The sequence below is a fragment of the Leopardus geoffroyi genome, chromosome A3 (genome assembly GCF_018350155.1).
Source record: "Leopardus geoffroyi isolate Oge1 chromosome A3, O.geoffroyi_Oge1_pat1.0, whole genome shotgun sequence".
Lineage (NCBI taxonomy): Eukaryota > Metazoa > Chordata > Mammalia > Carnivora > Felidae > Leopardus > Leopardus geoffroyi.
This window is the reverse complement of record NC_059336.1, coordinates 45,525,438-45,543,758: the sequence shown is the minus strand read 5'-3', so window position 1 is coordinate 45,543,758 and position 18,321 is coordinate 45,525,438. Positions and strand designations below refer to the sequence as shown.

General features: G+C 39.1%; 1 protein-coding gene across 7 annotated transcripts in view; it reads left to right on the top strand.

Annotated features, from left to right (window-relative positions):
- RALGAPA2 (Ral GTPase activating protein catalytic subunit alpha 2) overlaps nt 1-18,321 on the top strand; it is a 324,892-nt gene that overhangs the window by 220,021 nt on the left and 86,550 nt on the right. The window lies entirely within an intron of this gene.

Genomic DNA, 18,321 nt, shown 5'->3' with positions numbered 1-18,321 from the left:
CTGTAGTAAATTGGCTGGGGCTTCGATCCTTGCCATGCCTTTACTGGTATTTTAGCCATGCTTTATATAGTGACTTGTTTTTGTGTTGGAATTATTAATAGAAGGGTTCATTTTTAAGTTTTTAATTAAATGTTAGGCATAGTTAAGTCACTCCTCAAGAAAACAACTTCGTGCTCTAGCTTGGTATTAAGTGTGATCTTCATTTTTGTTCCAAATTGTTCTCCTAAAGAGGTTAAAAGTTACCATTCTAAACCCTCTGTTTTTGAGCTTTAAAATAAGCGGTAACTGTCATTTACTGGGATTTTAATATAATCTTTGGTGTTAAAGCTGTAAGCATTAAAGAGCTAAGAAATGAAAGGTGCTTCAAACCGTAGCTGGCTCAGAGTAAAAGCTATTGGAGTTGTTGGTTGTTGCTGTTATTGTTATTATTACTATTACTGCTGTTATTTTTCTATTACAGTCACTACCATGAAAAGAGAGTAAATAATGAATCCCAAGTGTAACATGCTTATCATTTCTCAGTCTAGACACAGTGTGGGTCACCTTTTGAATTCAGGAAAGTCTCACTCTGGCCAGTGAGGCGCCTGACATAAAGAAAATCCTCTTTTCTATTCAGGGAGTGAAGATGCCTCAAGTTCTTCATAGTAAATATTGATGTTATCTTTCTTTTTTTTTTCTATTGTTTATTTATTTCAGAGAGGGAGATTGTACACATGCGTGCATAGGAGGGGCAGAGAGAGGGATACAGAGAGAATCCCAAGCAGGCTCCATGCTTTCAGCACGGAGCCTGACGTGGGGCTTGATCCCACAAACCATGAGATCATATCCTGAGCTGAAATCAAGAGTCAGACACTTAACCGACCCCTTGGTGTTATATTTGATTCACGTTTGTGTGTGTGTGAAGTTTTCACTCTCGTGTAAGAAAATGGCTCTGAGTGCTAATAACATTTGTGTCTGTCCAGGAAGAACACTAACGTTTTCAGCAGAAAACATTAATATTAGATTCGGTGTCCTATAGCTTCCAAATCGGGAAAATGTGATTCTTTAATATTTAGTATGGATTAACTGGCTTCATTAGTTCATTTTCAACATGGCCCTGTAAAACATCATTTAGCATCCTAAAAACATCTCCTTTATTTTTGTAGTAAATAAATATAAAAGGTATTTCAATTCATTTTATAGTGTGAAGAGTGACACTTTAAACTTTCTTTGAACGTGATTTTTAAAAAGGTATTAAACTTTTAACACATGAAAACAAGTACTAACATACCTTTTTAAAATTTCTTTAGAGAATGTAAGTTTTATAAATTTGGTCATAAATTTTGACAAGATGAATTGAGCAAATCGCTGTCTTAATATTTCAATTCAAAAAGCCTAAAGGGAAGAAGAGAATAATGGCCAACTGGAAATTTAGCGTTATCCCCACATTTAAAGTACAAACCATTACAATGTAATAAAATTAATCCAGACATTTCCAGGGCAAGTGTGGCTGACCTTTTGTTCACCAACCACTGACCCCAGGGTGAATGCAAGAGGCTTGTGGAGGGAAAGTCTGTTTGTTTGGCTTCAGTCCCTGGTATTTAAATTGCATTCCCTAATCAAATGAAAAGGCTGTCCTCTCTATCAGGTTACAGAATCCATGGCAACATTTGGCCTTTTATATCCATAATGTTAGCCTTTTTGTTTGCATCTAAGTAGAGACACCTGGAGCAATGTTAACATTAACCGATTTAGCATTAATAGCTTCATTATATAAGAATTTCTGATCAGATAGCTGTTACTTTTGTTATATTGCTTCAGCTTGTATTGTTGTCATTTTTTATCTCCCTGCTTGGCAACCAGGCAATGATTTGCAAATTTTTTTTGTCTTGATTAATTAAGCAATATAATTATCAGTAACCGTGATGCAGTCTTTGCTCAACAAAGCTTCTGAGAGAAAACAATGGTAAGTCTGTTAGTATGAATGCATTCCACGCGTCCCAGATGCATGAGGATATTATGGACAATGAGGGGAAAGGCCGCCTGTGAGCGAGGACAAAGGGTGCCACGCAGACTCGACACACTGCACATACCGCCAGGGACATGCTGCGGGCTCCCTGGGACACAGACGCCTCGTTAGATTACAGCTAGTCAGCAGAGATTAATTCTCAGCCATTTGGTGCAATAATTTACCCATTCCCCAGTCTTTTAACTAGTGCTCCTCACTGTGGAAGTAAAGGCTTTGTACTCAAAAGGTTTATTTAACCTTGCCTACTTTTAGGGATCTCCACCAAAATTGTTATTTTTGTTTAGAAATTGTATTGATGCAGCCAATTGAAATTGAGGAATATGCTTTTGGAGGAGAACAGGATTATGCACAAGTTTCAAAGATTGTAGGTAGAGTCAAAGGCATTTCTTTTAGCACCTGTATATTTCAGCTGAATATAGTATGACTCTGGTCTAAGTCCATTTATTTTACTGGTCTCTGGGCAGCCATACTTCTCTAAGAATAATTTTAATCCTTTTTTAGGAGGGGGAAAAAAAAAAACCTCATCAGTACACAAAAGTCCTGCTCATTGGGTAGAGTCATGCATATTCAAATTGTACTTTCATTCACTCGGCCTCATTAATAGCGTATGTAATAATGTAGGGCTATTTGTAATACAAGCTCACAGGCAGCATTGCTTCCAAGTCCTTTGAAATTTAACATATTTCGCTTTTTCATTCCATACACCTCCCTTAAATATACAAATTATGTGCCTGGCAGAATCCGCCTCCTCTTAATAATACACAGCACTTGCGAAATGGTATGTTGAAGAAATGTGGGTGTGCTTGTGTGAGCACAGAAAACCCTTGCATCTGAGAGGCCACTCACTTCTTGAGCTTTTTATTGAACTTAAATAAATAAATAAATAAATAAATAAATAAATAAATAAATATCAGTGTGTTTAGCCACATGATTTCATTGCTAAATTACTTTCAAAGTAAGTTCACCTCTATAAACATTGACACAGTAGTCTTAGGTCACAGAAAAGAAATGTGCTGCTATCAGATTGGGCTTTTTTTTTTTTACTTCTACTTTTATTACTAAGTCAGGGAAGATTTGCATATAGAGCAGAACATGAGTGCCTAAAAGTGTTTGTTCTGTAAAAAAGGGGTTCATAAAGCTTCCATATTGCAGTGAGGACCCGTGTTGCTTTTCTTTTTCAGTAACTGAAAATAATTTTGATGCTCAAAACATTTTTGCCTTTATGAATTTGTGAAGGTAGGTTTCAGTGTTTCTGTCATGTTTATCTCCAGGCACATTAGTGACTGGCTAGCGACTGGCCAGAGGGCGGATGTGCTGAAGCAGCCTTGACCGGGAGTAGTTAAGACAAGAGGCAGCTTTGGTGAAGCCAAGGGTCCTCTTCATCACCTCAGCCAGAATGTCGGTTTTGTAAACGAAAAGACGTGTTAATGTCCTCCAACCTCTACTTTCTTGGCCCTGGTAGATTTGGACATGGGAGAAAAATGGATGATTCAGTCACTTCTGAGCAGTATAGGCAGGAAAGAATGCTAGGAGACCTGGTAGGGGGCCAGAGTTCCAGTTCCTGTGCTGCCACAAGTGGGTGGGGTATCTTGGGCAGGTCTCTTAATTTCTTTGGACTTTTATTTCCTCAGCTGTAACACTCACTGGGGACGGAGGTCTCTCTGCAGTCCTTTTTAGGGATTTTAAGTGCCCCTTTAAGATGATGGGCCCTGTTGGATCATCCTGTTCCCAGATGCCTGTCCATTCCCCCAAGCTGCCCCAATTCACCACGTTGCTGTCAAGGTGGTATTTGGCTTCCTTGCAGGCTCAGCAGCTACTGGGAGTGTGTGACTGTATGCACATGTGCATGCATGTGCGCATCCCTCTTTAGGAAGGCAGCTAGCCCAGGACCTTCACCTGGAGCCAGTGCCTAGAAATGCTGGTTAAGGTTGATCCACCAGAAATCATAAGGGCATTTGCACATGCAAGGTCAAGAATGGCCAGTATTTGCACCTGTGTTTGAAAGGAAATCTTTTACTAGTGTGGCTTCATTATGTATGGACTATGTTTCACTGCAACATGGTTATGGAAATTTCTTTTTATTTCATATGTGTAATTTTCTTAAATATTTGTCTCAACCCCAACCAAATAACCTTTTTGAGATTAAGTCATATCCTTTAAAACACTCTGGGAAATTCTCAGGGAAAATAACTTGTTAACTTCCTAATATGTGAAGAAGCATTTATTTTGAAAGAAAACTGAGGGGCACCTGGGTGGCCCAGTCAGTTAAGCATCTGACTCTTGGTTTCAGCTCAGGTCATAATCTTGCAGCTTCATGGGTTCGAGCCCCGCATTCGGCCCAGTGTTGGCACTGTGGAGCCTGCTTAGGATTCTCTTTTCCCGTCTCTCTCTGTCTCTCCCCCATTATGCTGTCTCTGTCTCCCTCAAAATAAATAAATAAATAAAAAGATAACTGAAAACACTGAATAACCAGAATTTACTGAAATACATTATTTTTTTTTAAGATTTTATTTTTTTATGTAATCTCTACACCCTACATGGGGCTTGAACTTACAACCCTGAGATCAAACATCACATGTTCTACTGACTGAGCCAGCCAGGCACCCCTAAGATGCGCTATTAAATGGGTTACTGCAATAGATTCTGTTTTGGTAATTTATTGTTAATTGTTATTGGGGCTTTCTTAGTAAAGGAATGACATTGGGAACTTGGGGAAAGGCAGCTGTCATTTGCAGATGTTATATCAAAAACAAATTTCTTCTCTACTTCATTGCCACTCCTAATTAGAGGAATTCCCTGGATACAAGGGATTTATATTATTTCTTTTGTCCGGTTTTTGAAAGACTATCTGAGTCACCCACAAGCAGTTGCCAAAGAATAATAAAGAACATTTATTTATAAGATAAGCCTCAATACAGATGGAAAAAAATCTATAGCCTATTATTAACTCTGAGCTCCTGTTTTATCCTTTACAACAATTTGGCTATTGAGAATTCTTTCTGCATTGATTTCTCTCAAAAGTTGGCATTGTTTTCCCTTTTTTTTTCAGTTGTCCTTTGATATATACATCTCTCTCTCTCTCCTTTGCCTTATCCTTATCCTCCCTCCCTCGGCAGCCAGAGCCAGCTTACGTGAACATACACCGAGTGGCAAATGGTAGAGCCCGCTTTGTGTCAGAAACCAAGACCTCTGAGCTGCCTCTGTAGGAAGGGCCTTCTGGACAAGAGACCAGACGTGTTCTCCCCATCCTTTGGTCAGGGTGTCACAAGCACACAGAACTCCTCTGTGAGAAGGAAACAAGGCCACTGCCCCTGGAATCCAAGAACTTATCCTGAAAGGCTTATTTTCTGTGCTGTCCTTGAAATTCATTAGCTTGTTGTTTGTTGTTGTAGGGGGTTTTGTTGTCTGGGTTTCTTCATACGTACTTCCATTACAACTGCGTGTCACTGATTATGGACTGCTTTTAGCATAAGTCGTAGGAAGAATTGCACTTATTGGGGCGCCTGGGTGGCTCAGTCGGTTAAGCGTCCAACTTCGGCTCAGGTCATGATCTCACAGTTCGTGAGTTCGAGCCCCGCGTCGGGCTCTGTGCTGACAGCTCAGAGCCTGGAGCCTGTTTCAGATTCTGTGTCTCCCTCTCTCTCTGCCCCTCCCCTGCTCAAGCTCTGTCCCTCTCTGTCTCAAAAATAAATAAACATTAAAAAAACTAAAAAAAAAAAAAGAATTGCACTTACTATCTAAGGAATATATTTAAAATTCTTTTAAGTGTGGTGTTACTAAAAATAGGAAGGGTTATTCTTTCTTATTTTTTTATTTGTTGTAATTGTCACCTGGACTGGGCAACCCTGAATAATTTTAGACTGCAAATAGCTCCTTGATTTTCCTCTTTGGAATAAAGATGCCCACTTCCCCTAACCCTGCAAGTACTGAGGAGAGACACTCATTTGTTATAATTAGTAAAACTAATAGTTTCATCCTTCTTTGTTCCTGTCTGAGTCTCCTCAGGTGTGACTCTTCCTCTGTTTTCTAGGTGCTGATCTCAAAATAGGTTTAGCCAATCTTTGCGGTTTTTACATCTCTGTGTTTTAACTATGGAGCCTTTTCTCAGACCCACTAAATGGAAGAAGAGGTGTAGCAGCAGAAGCCTGCTCAAGACCTAAGACCACACCATAGCCCTTTCATCCTGGCCTTTCAGGCATCTCCATGAAGCAAATGATAGCCAGTCACAATGTGACCTTGTTCTAGAAATGTACAGGGGGGACAACAGACTTGGTTAATGGCCAGTGGTCAGAGCCTCAGGATCTGGACGCCTTCTGTCAGTCATTCAGGCAGCATATCTATTAAGGCTGCTTCATGCCAGATACTGTGTCAAGGGCTGGCAATCTCATACTCTCGGAATCCCAGTTTTAGTAAGGGAGACAGCCAACAAGTAAGTAAATAAACGGTTAAACTAGAGACTTTTAGATAGGAGCTTTGGTGTTATAAAGAAGATAAAACAGAGTGATAGGATGGACCAGAAGGCGGCTGCTTTAATTCATGTAGGGTGAATTCTAGTTTCCAATCCATCATGTAAGGAACTTGGAAGTCATCACTCCCATTCTAACAACATGAGAAAAGCTGAACAAACTGAAAATCAACAACTCTTCTTTGATGCATCAGAGAATTGAAGTCACAAGGAAAATCACTGCTCCCAAAATTGAAATGACAGAGAGTCACAACTTGCCATAGCAGAAGGCCAGGAACAGAAACCCCTGGGGAATCAATGACAAGATAGGAAAATGTGAGCTCTGGTTTACCGACTGCTGGAGGCTCCATGTACACAAATTTGAGAGAGTTAAGAGGGGCCTGGTCTTTGGGAGACCCCCACACTTTTGTGTGTTTTCCCTCTAGGAGTCCTACCACTTTCTCACAAAACCTACCACTTTTCTCACACGATGAGGAAAAACCCATCATGCTTCAGTAGAGGGAGGGAAAGAAGCCATTTTGAAATACACCTAGAGCATTCTGTTCTTCTGAACAAGATCTGTCCTCAAGAGGAAGTATTTTACCAGAGCCTTACCTACTGGGGTTTTACCAGAACCAACTCAAGCTTCCTCTAGCTTTGCTGTCTCACATAAGGAGGAAGTATGTGTGTTTGGCAGGGAGTGGGAAGCACTTGTGAAGGTCCCAGCCCAGAGACACAGGCTCACTGAGAGACTGAGACCTGATCATAGGTCTGTGGGACACTTCTCCCCCACACCTTATCACTACATCAAAAGGACATTTGTACACTAACAACTGAAAGAACCGCACATCTAAGACCTTGTTTAAGAGGGACAGGGGAGACAAAAACACGGGCATACAAGGAGATTTTAGCCTTTGACACCATCATCTGCAGCTTCAGCAGACAATAAAGACAGCCTAACTCCGAGACAGACAAACATAAAGTGTCACACTAAAGGCTGATTTACTTCAGTTCCTCTTACATTACAAGGCATACTAAAAGTCAAAAACAAACAAAAAAACCCAGCTTCAAGAGACAGAGCTTGCAAGCATCAGAATCAGACTCAGATTTGGCAGAGATTTTGAAATTATCAGACCAGGAATTTAAAATAACTATGATTACTGTGTCAGGGCTTATAATAGAAAAAGTGGACAGCATGCAAGAAGAGATGACCAATGTAGCAGAGAGATAGAAACTCTAAGAAAGAGTTGAAATGCTAGAAGAAAAGAAAACACAGAAATGAAGAATGCTCATCAATCAACTGGACAGCTGAGGAAAGGAACTGTGAGCTTAAACATAAGTCAGTAGAAACCTTGAAACTGAACTACAAAAGGAAAAAGGATAAAAAAAAAAGCTGAGCAAAACATTGAAGACCTGTGGGCCAATTGTAAAAGGTGTAATATACACCTAATGGGAATACCAAGAGGAAGAGAATGGTAGAGAAGAAATATTTGAATTTATAAGTAAATATACTTTATATAATATATTTTAATATACATGAGAATTTTTCAAATTAATGACAGATACCAAACCACAGATGCAGAAGACATAGGGAATAAATACCAAGTAGGGTAAATACTAAAATATCTATACCTAGGTATATCATATTTGTACTATATGTTATAAATTGAATATTTGTGCCCCTCTAGAATTCATTTTTTGAAACTCAACCCCCAAGTGTGATGGTATTTGGAGATGGGGCCTTTGGGAGGTGATTAGGTCATCAGGATGAAGCCCTCAGGAATGAGATCAGTCTTAAAAGATACTCCAGAGCATTCCCTTACCACTTCCTCCATGTGAGGACACAGAGACAGCCATCTGTGAACCAGGAAGCAGGCTCTCACCAGACACCAAGTCTCCTGACATCTTAATCTTGGACTTCCCAGCCTCCAGAATTGTGAGAAACTAATTTCTGTTGTTTATAAACCACCCAGTGTATGATACGTTGTTATAGCAGCCCAGACTAAGGTACTACCAAAAAAAAGGGAAAATCTTGAAAGAAACCAGAGTTAAAACATAACTGTAGAGGAGCAAGCCCAAATATTACAGTGGACCTCTCTTCAGAAATCATATAAGCAAGAAGCAAGTGGATTAAAACATTTAAATTGTTGTGAGAAAGTAACCTGCTAGCCTAGGATTCTGTGTCCTTCAAAAGTGAAAGAAAAAATAAAGACTTTCTCAGACAAAACTTAGGAAACTTGTGGCCAATAGACTTGCCTTACAAAAAAAAGTTAAACTCATCAAGAAGGAAAATTATGCAGATCAGAAACAGAGATCTACTTTAAAAAGGAAGAGCGTTAGGGAAGAAATAAATGAAGCTAAATGAAATCTTTCATGTTTCTTATTCCTAATTGACCTAACAGATAACTGTTCCAAATAAAAATAGCAACTATGTATTCAGTGATTGGATAAGTAATGAATGACAGCGACAGTTATGAGGATGGAAGGGAAGAATTGGCAATGCTCTGTTGTAAAGTACTTGTACTGCCCGTGAAGCAGGATAGTGCTATGAAAGAGGACCTGGTTTAGTTGTAAGTGTATATGTCAAACTCAAGAACAATCACTGAAAAAAGTTTTTTAAAAAAAGGGTATCATAGATATGCTAAGAGAAAAACTGGAATTATATAAAATGCTCAATAAAATCAGAGAAAGCAGAAAAAGAGTAGAAAACAACAAGAGGAGCAAGTGAAATACAGTAACAAATACGGTAGATATTCATCTAACTATATCAGTCATCACTTTACATATCAAGAGTCTAAATGTACCAAGTAAAAGAAAAAAGACTGTCAGAGTGGATTAAAACAAAAACAAGACCCAACTCTATGTTGTCTACAAGAAACCCACATTAAATTATAAAGACACAGATTAAAAGTAAAGGGATGGAGAAAGATATCCCACACTAACCCAGATCAGGACTAACTGTGTTAATGCCAGACAAACCCTGTCTTGAGAGCAAGAAAATTATCAGGGATGAAGAGGGGCATTACAAGTGGGCAGAGAAAGTTCCTCTAGGGGGTGATGTTTAAGTTCCCCAAGAGATGACCCTGAATGGAGCAGGAGCATCAACCAAAGAGGACAGAAAGAACAAAGTCCTTACACAGGACATGAGCTTCATGAGTGAGGAAAGCTATCTACTGGCCCTGGGATGGGGAGAGGAAGGCTGGGGGAGCTGAGAGCTTCCATGGCCCCATGGTGAGGATGCTGACCTTGATGAGCTTAGAAAGGCAGGCAGTCTAACCACATTTTTTTTTTTTTCTGTAAAACAGGGACAAAGTGTCAGCCTCATGGAATTGTTGCAGGAATTATATACTTTATACATACGTACACACACACACACACACACACACACACACACACACACACATTGAGCACTGAGCTCATAACCTGGCCCAGAAGAGGGAGTTTAATAACAGTAGCCCCAGCCATTGGGCTTATCATTAAAAATCAAATATTCCTGGGCTCTTTAACCTCTTGTTCTATGATTCATTTGTTATTCTGTCTTGATATAACCTCTTAATTAATTCCAAAATAGATCAGTTAATTATGTATATTACTTTAATCTCCAGTTACTAAAAATCATAGATTCCAAAGGCATCAAAGGAGAAGTTTTAGGCCCAGTTAATGAATCAACTTACTATAAAAGACATTCATAGATATGCCATGATTGTTCCCCAAGGGGACTTTCTCCCTATTTGGAAGTTCTTTTTCTGTGTCTACCCCAGGCTCTGCAAAATAGAGTGTAAGTCTGTTTTTGCTTTTCTTTCAAGAAACCTGTCCAAGTCCAATGAGCCATTTTCCAGCTGGTTCCTCCTCAGAGAGCATTGCCCTTATAGAGTTACACGTTCGCAGAGGACACTGTCATGCCTTCCCCTTTCCTCATCTGTTCTAAGGGAACAACAGATGATCTTTAAGGGCTCTTCTACCTCTGCCATCAAGGATTCCAGGACCTGCTACAGTTTCTCCCTCTGGGAAGTTCACAATCCTGTAGTATGAACTTATGGACTGAAAGAGTATATTTGGACCCATAAAGTTATGCTTCAGATTCAGCATCAGTGACAGATAGATTGGTTAAAAAATTGCATTGAAGTACAATAACTTTCCCACTGGCAAAAACAATAGCAGTTATGTTATTCACCAGAAAGACTGAGTCCATAGACTGAAAACTTTATTAAAATTTTATAAAAAGTAAAATGTGTTCAATTCTAAGCACTCTCATGTGCTCTGTGGTTCCATGGGTCTTGTACAGATCAATTCTTGACAGGAGAATCCCTTACTGACCAGGCACTTCTGGCTTTGGAGTAACTGGAGTCGAGCTTCCCCAGAGGAATATCCTTGGCCATGCCATGCTATGACATGGAAAGCCAGCACTGGTCAGCTTAGCCCCATGGCTATTCTTGAGTCTTTTCATTTCTCTCTGAGTGGTGCTGATGCTCCACACATTCCCCTAGATACCTGTTGTAGGTCTTCCCAGTCCTCAAGTGCACTTTCCAGCCTCCTCTCCAGCCTTTCTCCCTTTAGCTGCCCTGCCTCTGACTTCCCACTGGGATACAGAAAGTCCCTCCACCTCTGTGTGCAGCCGTTTGCCTCATCCAGCCACAGTCTTTGTCTTTACTTCCCTATAATGCATCTAACACCAACTAATGCTCGGCAAGATTAGCACCTCCCAGAATACATTGTGGGGACACCACCTTAGCAAAGGGAGCCAGTGCCCCCTCACCCTTTTGGCTCTGCTTTCTACCATTTGTCTGAGTGTCCCTCTCCTTTCACACATCTCTGCCAATACCCACAGTCATGACCACCTCCCACACTATGGCTTCTGTGGCGTCTCTCAGCTAGAAGAGGACTTTCTGCTGTTCCAGAACATTGTATCTGTACCCATCCTAAAGCTTTTTTTTTTTGTTCCTTTTCCTTTATTGGCCTTCTTGAATGTATAATTTTATCTCCCCTACGAACTGTTTATGCTTAAGAGTTCTGACTTATTTACCTCTGTATTCCACTACAGCCTTACTGGGGCTTTGATCAAAGCAGGCAAATACATAACTAGTAAACAGGAAATCTGAAATCTCTTCCCTTTTGACCCAGAAAGATTCTATGTATTCTTCAAATTTTTCAGGCAAGAGTTTGGAGTCCTATAATCCATTTTCCCCCAAAACTATCTTCTATTATTTAGAAAATGTATTTGTATAATATAAAGATTAAAATATATGGAAATAAACAGTCTCTTTCTCAGAAACATAGCTTATACTTCTCTTAAAGTTTTTACCCTTATCTCAATATTATACGGTTTTCCTACCTTGTCTGTCATTAAGATAGTACTATTTGCAAGCCACTTCAGGGATTAATATAGCATTTGAATGTGTCAGCCACTCTGTGAGGGGAGTAGGACATACCATGCCTCTCCTGGGCTCTGAATATGTCCATATATGTAAGTGTAGTAAGTTACCAAGGAGACTTGGTTTCTTGGCAGCCAAACCAAGTCCAGAATTTGACTCCTGGTTGTCTCGACGTCTTTGAGCCCAGAAAGGTGTTCGTTTTCACACTTGTATGTGGATGCTCATTAATGAAAGGCTGTTCACATTTTTGTGGTTCTGTGTACACATCCTATGTACACTTTACAGGCATATGTGTGGAGTCCAGCAGAAACTCAAAGCTGACCCTGTGCATTGTCACCCTCCTCTTGCCTAATAAAAGCAGTGACAAAAAGCTGGGTGCAAAAATTGTGGCCATATTTTTGTTATGAACACAAGCCCCCAGTTTTCAAAACGGGTTGTATAACTGACCAAACTGGGCAAGTCAAGCCACCCATACTCTGCACGTATAGCTCCCAGTGTGGCCTGGATCTCAGTAGATCTGCACGTGGCAGTGTTGCAGTTCTGGAAGCTAGAGTTATCCACAAGGAACTTGAAGAGAGCTCAGTTGTTCACTACCTTGTTTTGGAACATCAAGATGTCTGGACTGAGTCTGTGAGATATTAATTCCCACAAATCAACTGAAGATTCCAGCTCATTTTCTGTGTCCCAAAGATTCTCCTTTGCCCTGGCTGCAGCAGCTGGATACCTCCTCGTGCTGGCACGCTAAGCAGTATTTCAGGATGAACTTCAGTGACGTCACTTCTCCGCAAAAAAAGCTTTCGCCACTTTCATGATATCTGGCTGAGAGAACCTGGGTGGTTCTGGGCCTGGACGCAGGCCTGTTAAGGAGAAAACCACATGGGCTACACTTTCTAGGTTTGTGCTGCCTCTCCCAGATGTGATCGGGACTCCACAGGCATCTCCTAACTTGCAACTGGTGAGGAAATCTTACTAATCTCAGGCTCTGGTCATCATGCTGGGAGAGGGCAGTTGTGAGTCAGAAACTTTAGTTTGTTGTGAACATACATGCGTGATGGATGAAATGCCAGGTTATGGTTCTGATTATTAATTGTATTAGCCTTTTTCCAAAGAGCCAGCTTTTGATCCTGGTTATTCTCTCTGTTGTGTGTTTATTTCTATTTCATTGAAGCCTACTTCTGTCCTTATTATTTCTTCCCTTCCAGTTTCTTTTGAGTTATTCTTTTGGATTTAAATATTTCTTGAGGTGGGTGCCTATCTCATTAAGTTTCAGTTTTTATTCCTCGCTCATATGAGCATTTAATCCCACATATTCCCTGTCGTTACTGCTTCAACATCTAATATCTACTATTTTCATGATTATTTAACTTGACATACTTTTAAGTTAGTATTTTTGTTGACTCCTGAGTTATTTAGAAATATGTTTCAGGGCGCCTGGGTAGCTCAGTCGGTTAAGCGTCCGACTTCGGCTCAGGTCACGATCTCGCAGTTCATGGGTTCGAGCCTCACGTCGGTCTCTGTGCTGACAGCTCAGAGCCTAGAACCTGCTTCAGATTCTGTGTCTCCCTCTCTCTCTGCCCCTCCCCCACTTGTGCTCTCTGTCTCTCAAAAATGAATAAATGTAAAAAAAAATTTTTTTTTAAAAAGTATGTTTCTTAATTTCTAAACATAGATGTTTGTGCTGGGTATTCTTGTGTTGCAATTTTTTTTAACTTAATGTGTCTTTGGGCACAGAATATGGATTGTATGATTTCAGCCCCTTGAAATTGAGACTTGCTTTACGACCTAGAACAGGGCTCAGCAAAGTTTTCCTATAAAGGATCAGGTGGTAAATCTTTTAGGCTTTGTGGCCCCCAGAGTATCTGTCACAGCTATTCAACTCTGCCATTGCAGTGTGAAAACAAGTATAGGCAATATGTAAGTGAAGGACTGTGGTTCTGTTCCAGTACAATTTTATTCTTGGCTGATTTTGAATTTCATATAATTATTACATGTCACAAAATATCTTTTTCAACCGTTGAAAAAAGGAAAAACCATTTTTAGCTTGTAGGCCTTACAGAAAAGGCACCAGGCTTGGAAATAGGCACCATAGTCTGTATTTGTGGATCGTTGGCCTAGAATATGGTCAGTTTTTTAAAACTGTTCTGTGCATGCTTGAAATGGATGTGTCTTCTACAATTGTTGGGTGAAATATTTTGTATGTATCCATGAGGATGAGTTTGTTATTGTGTTGTTCAAACTTTCTATATACTTGCTTGTTTTTTACAAAATATTTTTAATATAGCATTAATAAAGAAAAGGGTACAAATTGTAAGTGTACAACTTGATGTTTTCAAAGCACATTATTTAATGCTTCCCAGATGTAAACATAGGATATTGCCAGCATCAGAAATCCCCCTACACTCCATCCCAATCACTAATCTCTCAAAAAGGTAGCCACTTTTCTATTTTGACTTCTGTCACCATTGATTGGTTATACCTGTTTTTGAACTATAGATGGAATTACATTATGTGAACTTCTTTGTGTCTTTGTTTCTTCTTTGTTTCTTTCACTCAGCATAATATTTGGGTCATTCCCATGATGTTACATGTAGTTGTGGTTTGTTCATTTCATTACTGTGGAATTTTCTATTAGTTGAATATACCACAAATTTTTCATTCATTCTCCTGTTGATGAACACTGAGGGTATGTCCAGTTTGGTGAATATATGTGACTTGCCTTTTCACTTTCATTATGAGCAGAATGTTTTACATTTTTATTGTCCAATTTATTTTTTTCTTTTATGATTGGCACCTTTTATACCCTAAGAAACCCTTGCCTGACCCAAGATTGTGAAGATTTTCTCATATATTTTCTTCTAGAAAATTTGTAGTCTCAGCTTTACTGTTTTGATATATAATCCATCTAAATGTTTGTGTGTGATATGAGGTAGAAGTCAAGGTTAGATATGACTATCTGCTTGTTTCAGGACCTTTTTTGAAACAGACTTCCCTTTCCATATAAAATTGATGTGCTGCCTTTATTGCAAATCAGTTGGATCAATTCTTGGGCCCTGCATTATGTTCTGCTGATATATTTGTCTTTCCTAGTGCCAATGTTATTATATATTAATTAGGATAATTTTATAGCATGCCCTGAAATTAGGTAATATAAATCTTATTGTCTTGGCTAACTTAAGTTTTTTCATTTTAATATGAATTTAGAATCAGCTTATGTATGTCTATAAAAATAGCTTGCCAAGATTTTTATTTGCTTTGTGCTGTATCTATTGCTCTCTTTCAGCAGACTTGACATCTTAACAGTGTGGAAACTTCCAATCCATGAACATTGTACATCTTTCCATCTTTTAGGTTGTCTTTGTCTTTAATTTATCAATGTTTGATAATATATATATCTTTTATCAAATTTATTCTTAGTTATCTTATGGTTTTGATGCTGTTATTATTTTTAAAAGTCTTTTTCTGGGGCATCTGGGTGGCTTAGTCAGTTAAGCATCCGACTTCAGCTCAGGTCATGATCTCACAGTTTGTGAGTTTGAGCCCTGTGTCAGACTGTGCTAACAGCTCAGAGCCTGGAGCCTGCTTCAGATTCTGTGTCTTCCTCTCTTTCTGTACCTCCCCCACTTGGGTTCTCTCTCTCTCTCGCTCTCAAAAATAAATAAACACTTTTTTCAAGTCATTTTCCAATTGTTGGTGGCTAACATTCAGAAGTATAATTGATTTGGAGGGTATATTATATACTGTGACCTTTCAAAATCCAGTTGTTCTAGTTAAATTCCTTTGGATTTCTCATGTTCATAATCATGTTATCTAAATAAATAACTTTACTTCTTTCTAATCTTTAGGTTCCTTTTTTTTCTTTCTTTCTTTCTCTTATTTTCTTTATTGTAATAACTAGGACTTTCAAAAATGTTGAATAGAATATGTGACAGACATCCTTGCCTTTTCAGATCTTAGGTGGGAAACATTTAATATTTCACCATCATTTATGTTACAGGTTTTTTTTTCCTTTAAGATTTCATCAAATTGAGAAAGTTCTCTTCTATTCCCAGTTTTTTGGGAATTTTTTTTAATCATGAATGAGAGTTGATTCTATGTATGTTTTTTCTGTATGTATCAAGAAGGTCATACAGTTTTTCTTCCTTATTTTATTAATGTAGTAAATTGTATTAATGGATTTATCATTGTTTAACCAATCTTGGCTTTTTATGGAAAATACTACTTGGTCAAGATACAGTGTCTTTTATATATATTGCTGTATTTAATTTGCTGAGAATTTTTAAATTATTTTTACATCTTTGTTGAGGGATGTTAGTTCACAGTTTTCTTATGTCAGCTTCACATGTCCTCTCCTTTGAGCAAAGAGTCTTCCATTTTCCCCAGCCCCTCTCCCAGTGCCAACCACAGAAAAGGTATTCCACAAGTAAATAGTCTTCGACACAAGTTAAAAGACCTATTCTGGAGACCTGTATTTGTTAAATAATTTAAATTATTTAAAATAACAGTTTCACCCATTCAGCCAGTATTTGCATCCCAACCATGTGCCAGGCACAGTGCTACTCATTGGAGGTTTCTCTCCACCATCTCCAGCAACTGCTTCTCAATCTTCTTTGATAATTCTTCCTCATGTCTTCAACCTCTAAACATTGGAGGGCCACAGGATTAGTCCTTGAACCTTTTTTCTTACTCATCTGATCATCCAATCTCATGGCTGTAAATACCATCTATAAATAAATAACTCTTAAAAATCTCCAATCTGGGCTTCTCCCTTGACTTCCAGCCTGATATATCTGCTGCCATCTCCATATATCACCTCTGGATATCTAATAGTCATCTCAAACTTAGCATGTTTAAAGTTGAAACAGTGACCCTCCCTTTTGGTCCTCTCCATTTCAGGAAAAGGTGGCTCCAACTTTCCTATTGCCAGGCATAAACCATGGCTTCATTTTTGATGCCTCTTTTTCTCTCCCACTTCATTAGTAATCCTCAGCAAATCCTGTCTCCCTTCAAACTATTTCTGGAAACCAACCACTTCTCCCCACTTCTGCCACCATTCTGTTCTAAGCCATCATCATCTCTTGCCTAGATTCTTCACTAGTTCCCTACCTGGTCTCCATAATGCCTACTACTTGCAATTTTCCCAACACAAAAGCCAGAACACACCATTAAAATGTAGGTTAGGGGTGCCTGGGTGGCTCAGTTGGTTAGGCATCCAACTTTTGATTTCAGCTCAGGTCATTATCTCACCATTCATGGAGATTGAGCCCCACATCGGACTCTGTACTGACAGCACATGGCCTGTTTGGGATTTTCTCTCTCTCTCTCTCTCCCTCTCTCTGTCTCTCTTTCTCTCTCTCAAAATAGATTAATAAACATTTTAAATACATAAATAAAATGAAGATAAGATCAGATCTCCCACTTCCCTAAACCCTCCAGAAGGCTTTAATCTTGTGCACAGCAGAAATCCAGAATCTCTAAAATTTCCTCTAAGACCCCTCTTATTACCTATCCAGCTTTATCTCCTTCTGTTCTTTTTCTTGCTCACTGAGCTACGTCCTCTGTGGCTTGCTTGCTTTTTCTTAACCATAGTAATTCCACTCTCACCACAGGGCCATGTATTTGCTTGTTCCTCAGCCTGGAGTGCTCTCCCATCAAGCTTTTACTGAAATGTCATCTTCTCCTTGAAGCCATCCCTAGTCATGTGATTTTAAATTGGAGGACTTCCCCCCTCAAAAAGAATCCTATTGCTCTTCCTGCTTTATTTTTCACTTTAGCTCTTTTACTACCTGATACATATTTTATGTATATATTTTATATTTATATTTTCTGTTTTATGTACTCTTTATCCTCTCAAACCTCCAATAAATTCTAAGCTCAATGAAATGAAGAATTTTATTATTCACTGCTGTGTTCCCAGGGAATAGAACAGTGTCTGTCACATAATAAATATTTTTAATAAATGATTAACAAGCGAGAGTGAATAAATACATGAGTTACAAAGCAGACCCAGTCTTTGACCTCATGGAGCTGACAATCTCCATATTGGTAAATGGAGTTGATGAATTTCTAATGGAAAAAAAAAAAGAGAGAGAGAGAGAGAGAGGAAGAGAAGAAAGAAATCCAGAAAACACAGGCACCAGAACCTTGTGGGTTGCTCACATTGTAAAAGTGGGTCCAGTGAAAGAAAGCCAAGCCTCTAATAAGGAAGTAGAAAGAAATGAGGATAACACAATTATCTTAGAAGCAGAGGAAAGAAGGTTTAAGAATGAGGACTATAAGTAGGACTTTGTAGCTGTTACCAGCGATAGTCATTATCTCCTTTAAGAGTCAATAGGCATCAGGATCCATGCAGAAACACTGCCAGTTCCACACTGGTTTCAGAAGGATGCAAGGCTAGAGGTGTGCGACGAGGTGCAGCGGTGTATTGTGCATAATCCACGTGATGTAGACATTTAGAAAGAGTAATGCTATTTCTCTAAATGGCAACGCAAGGGGGAAAA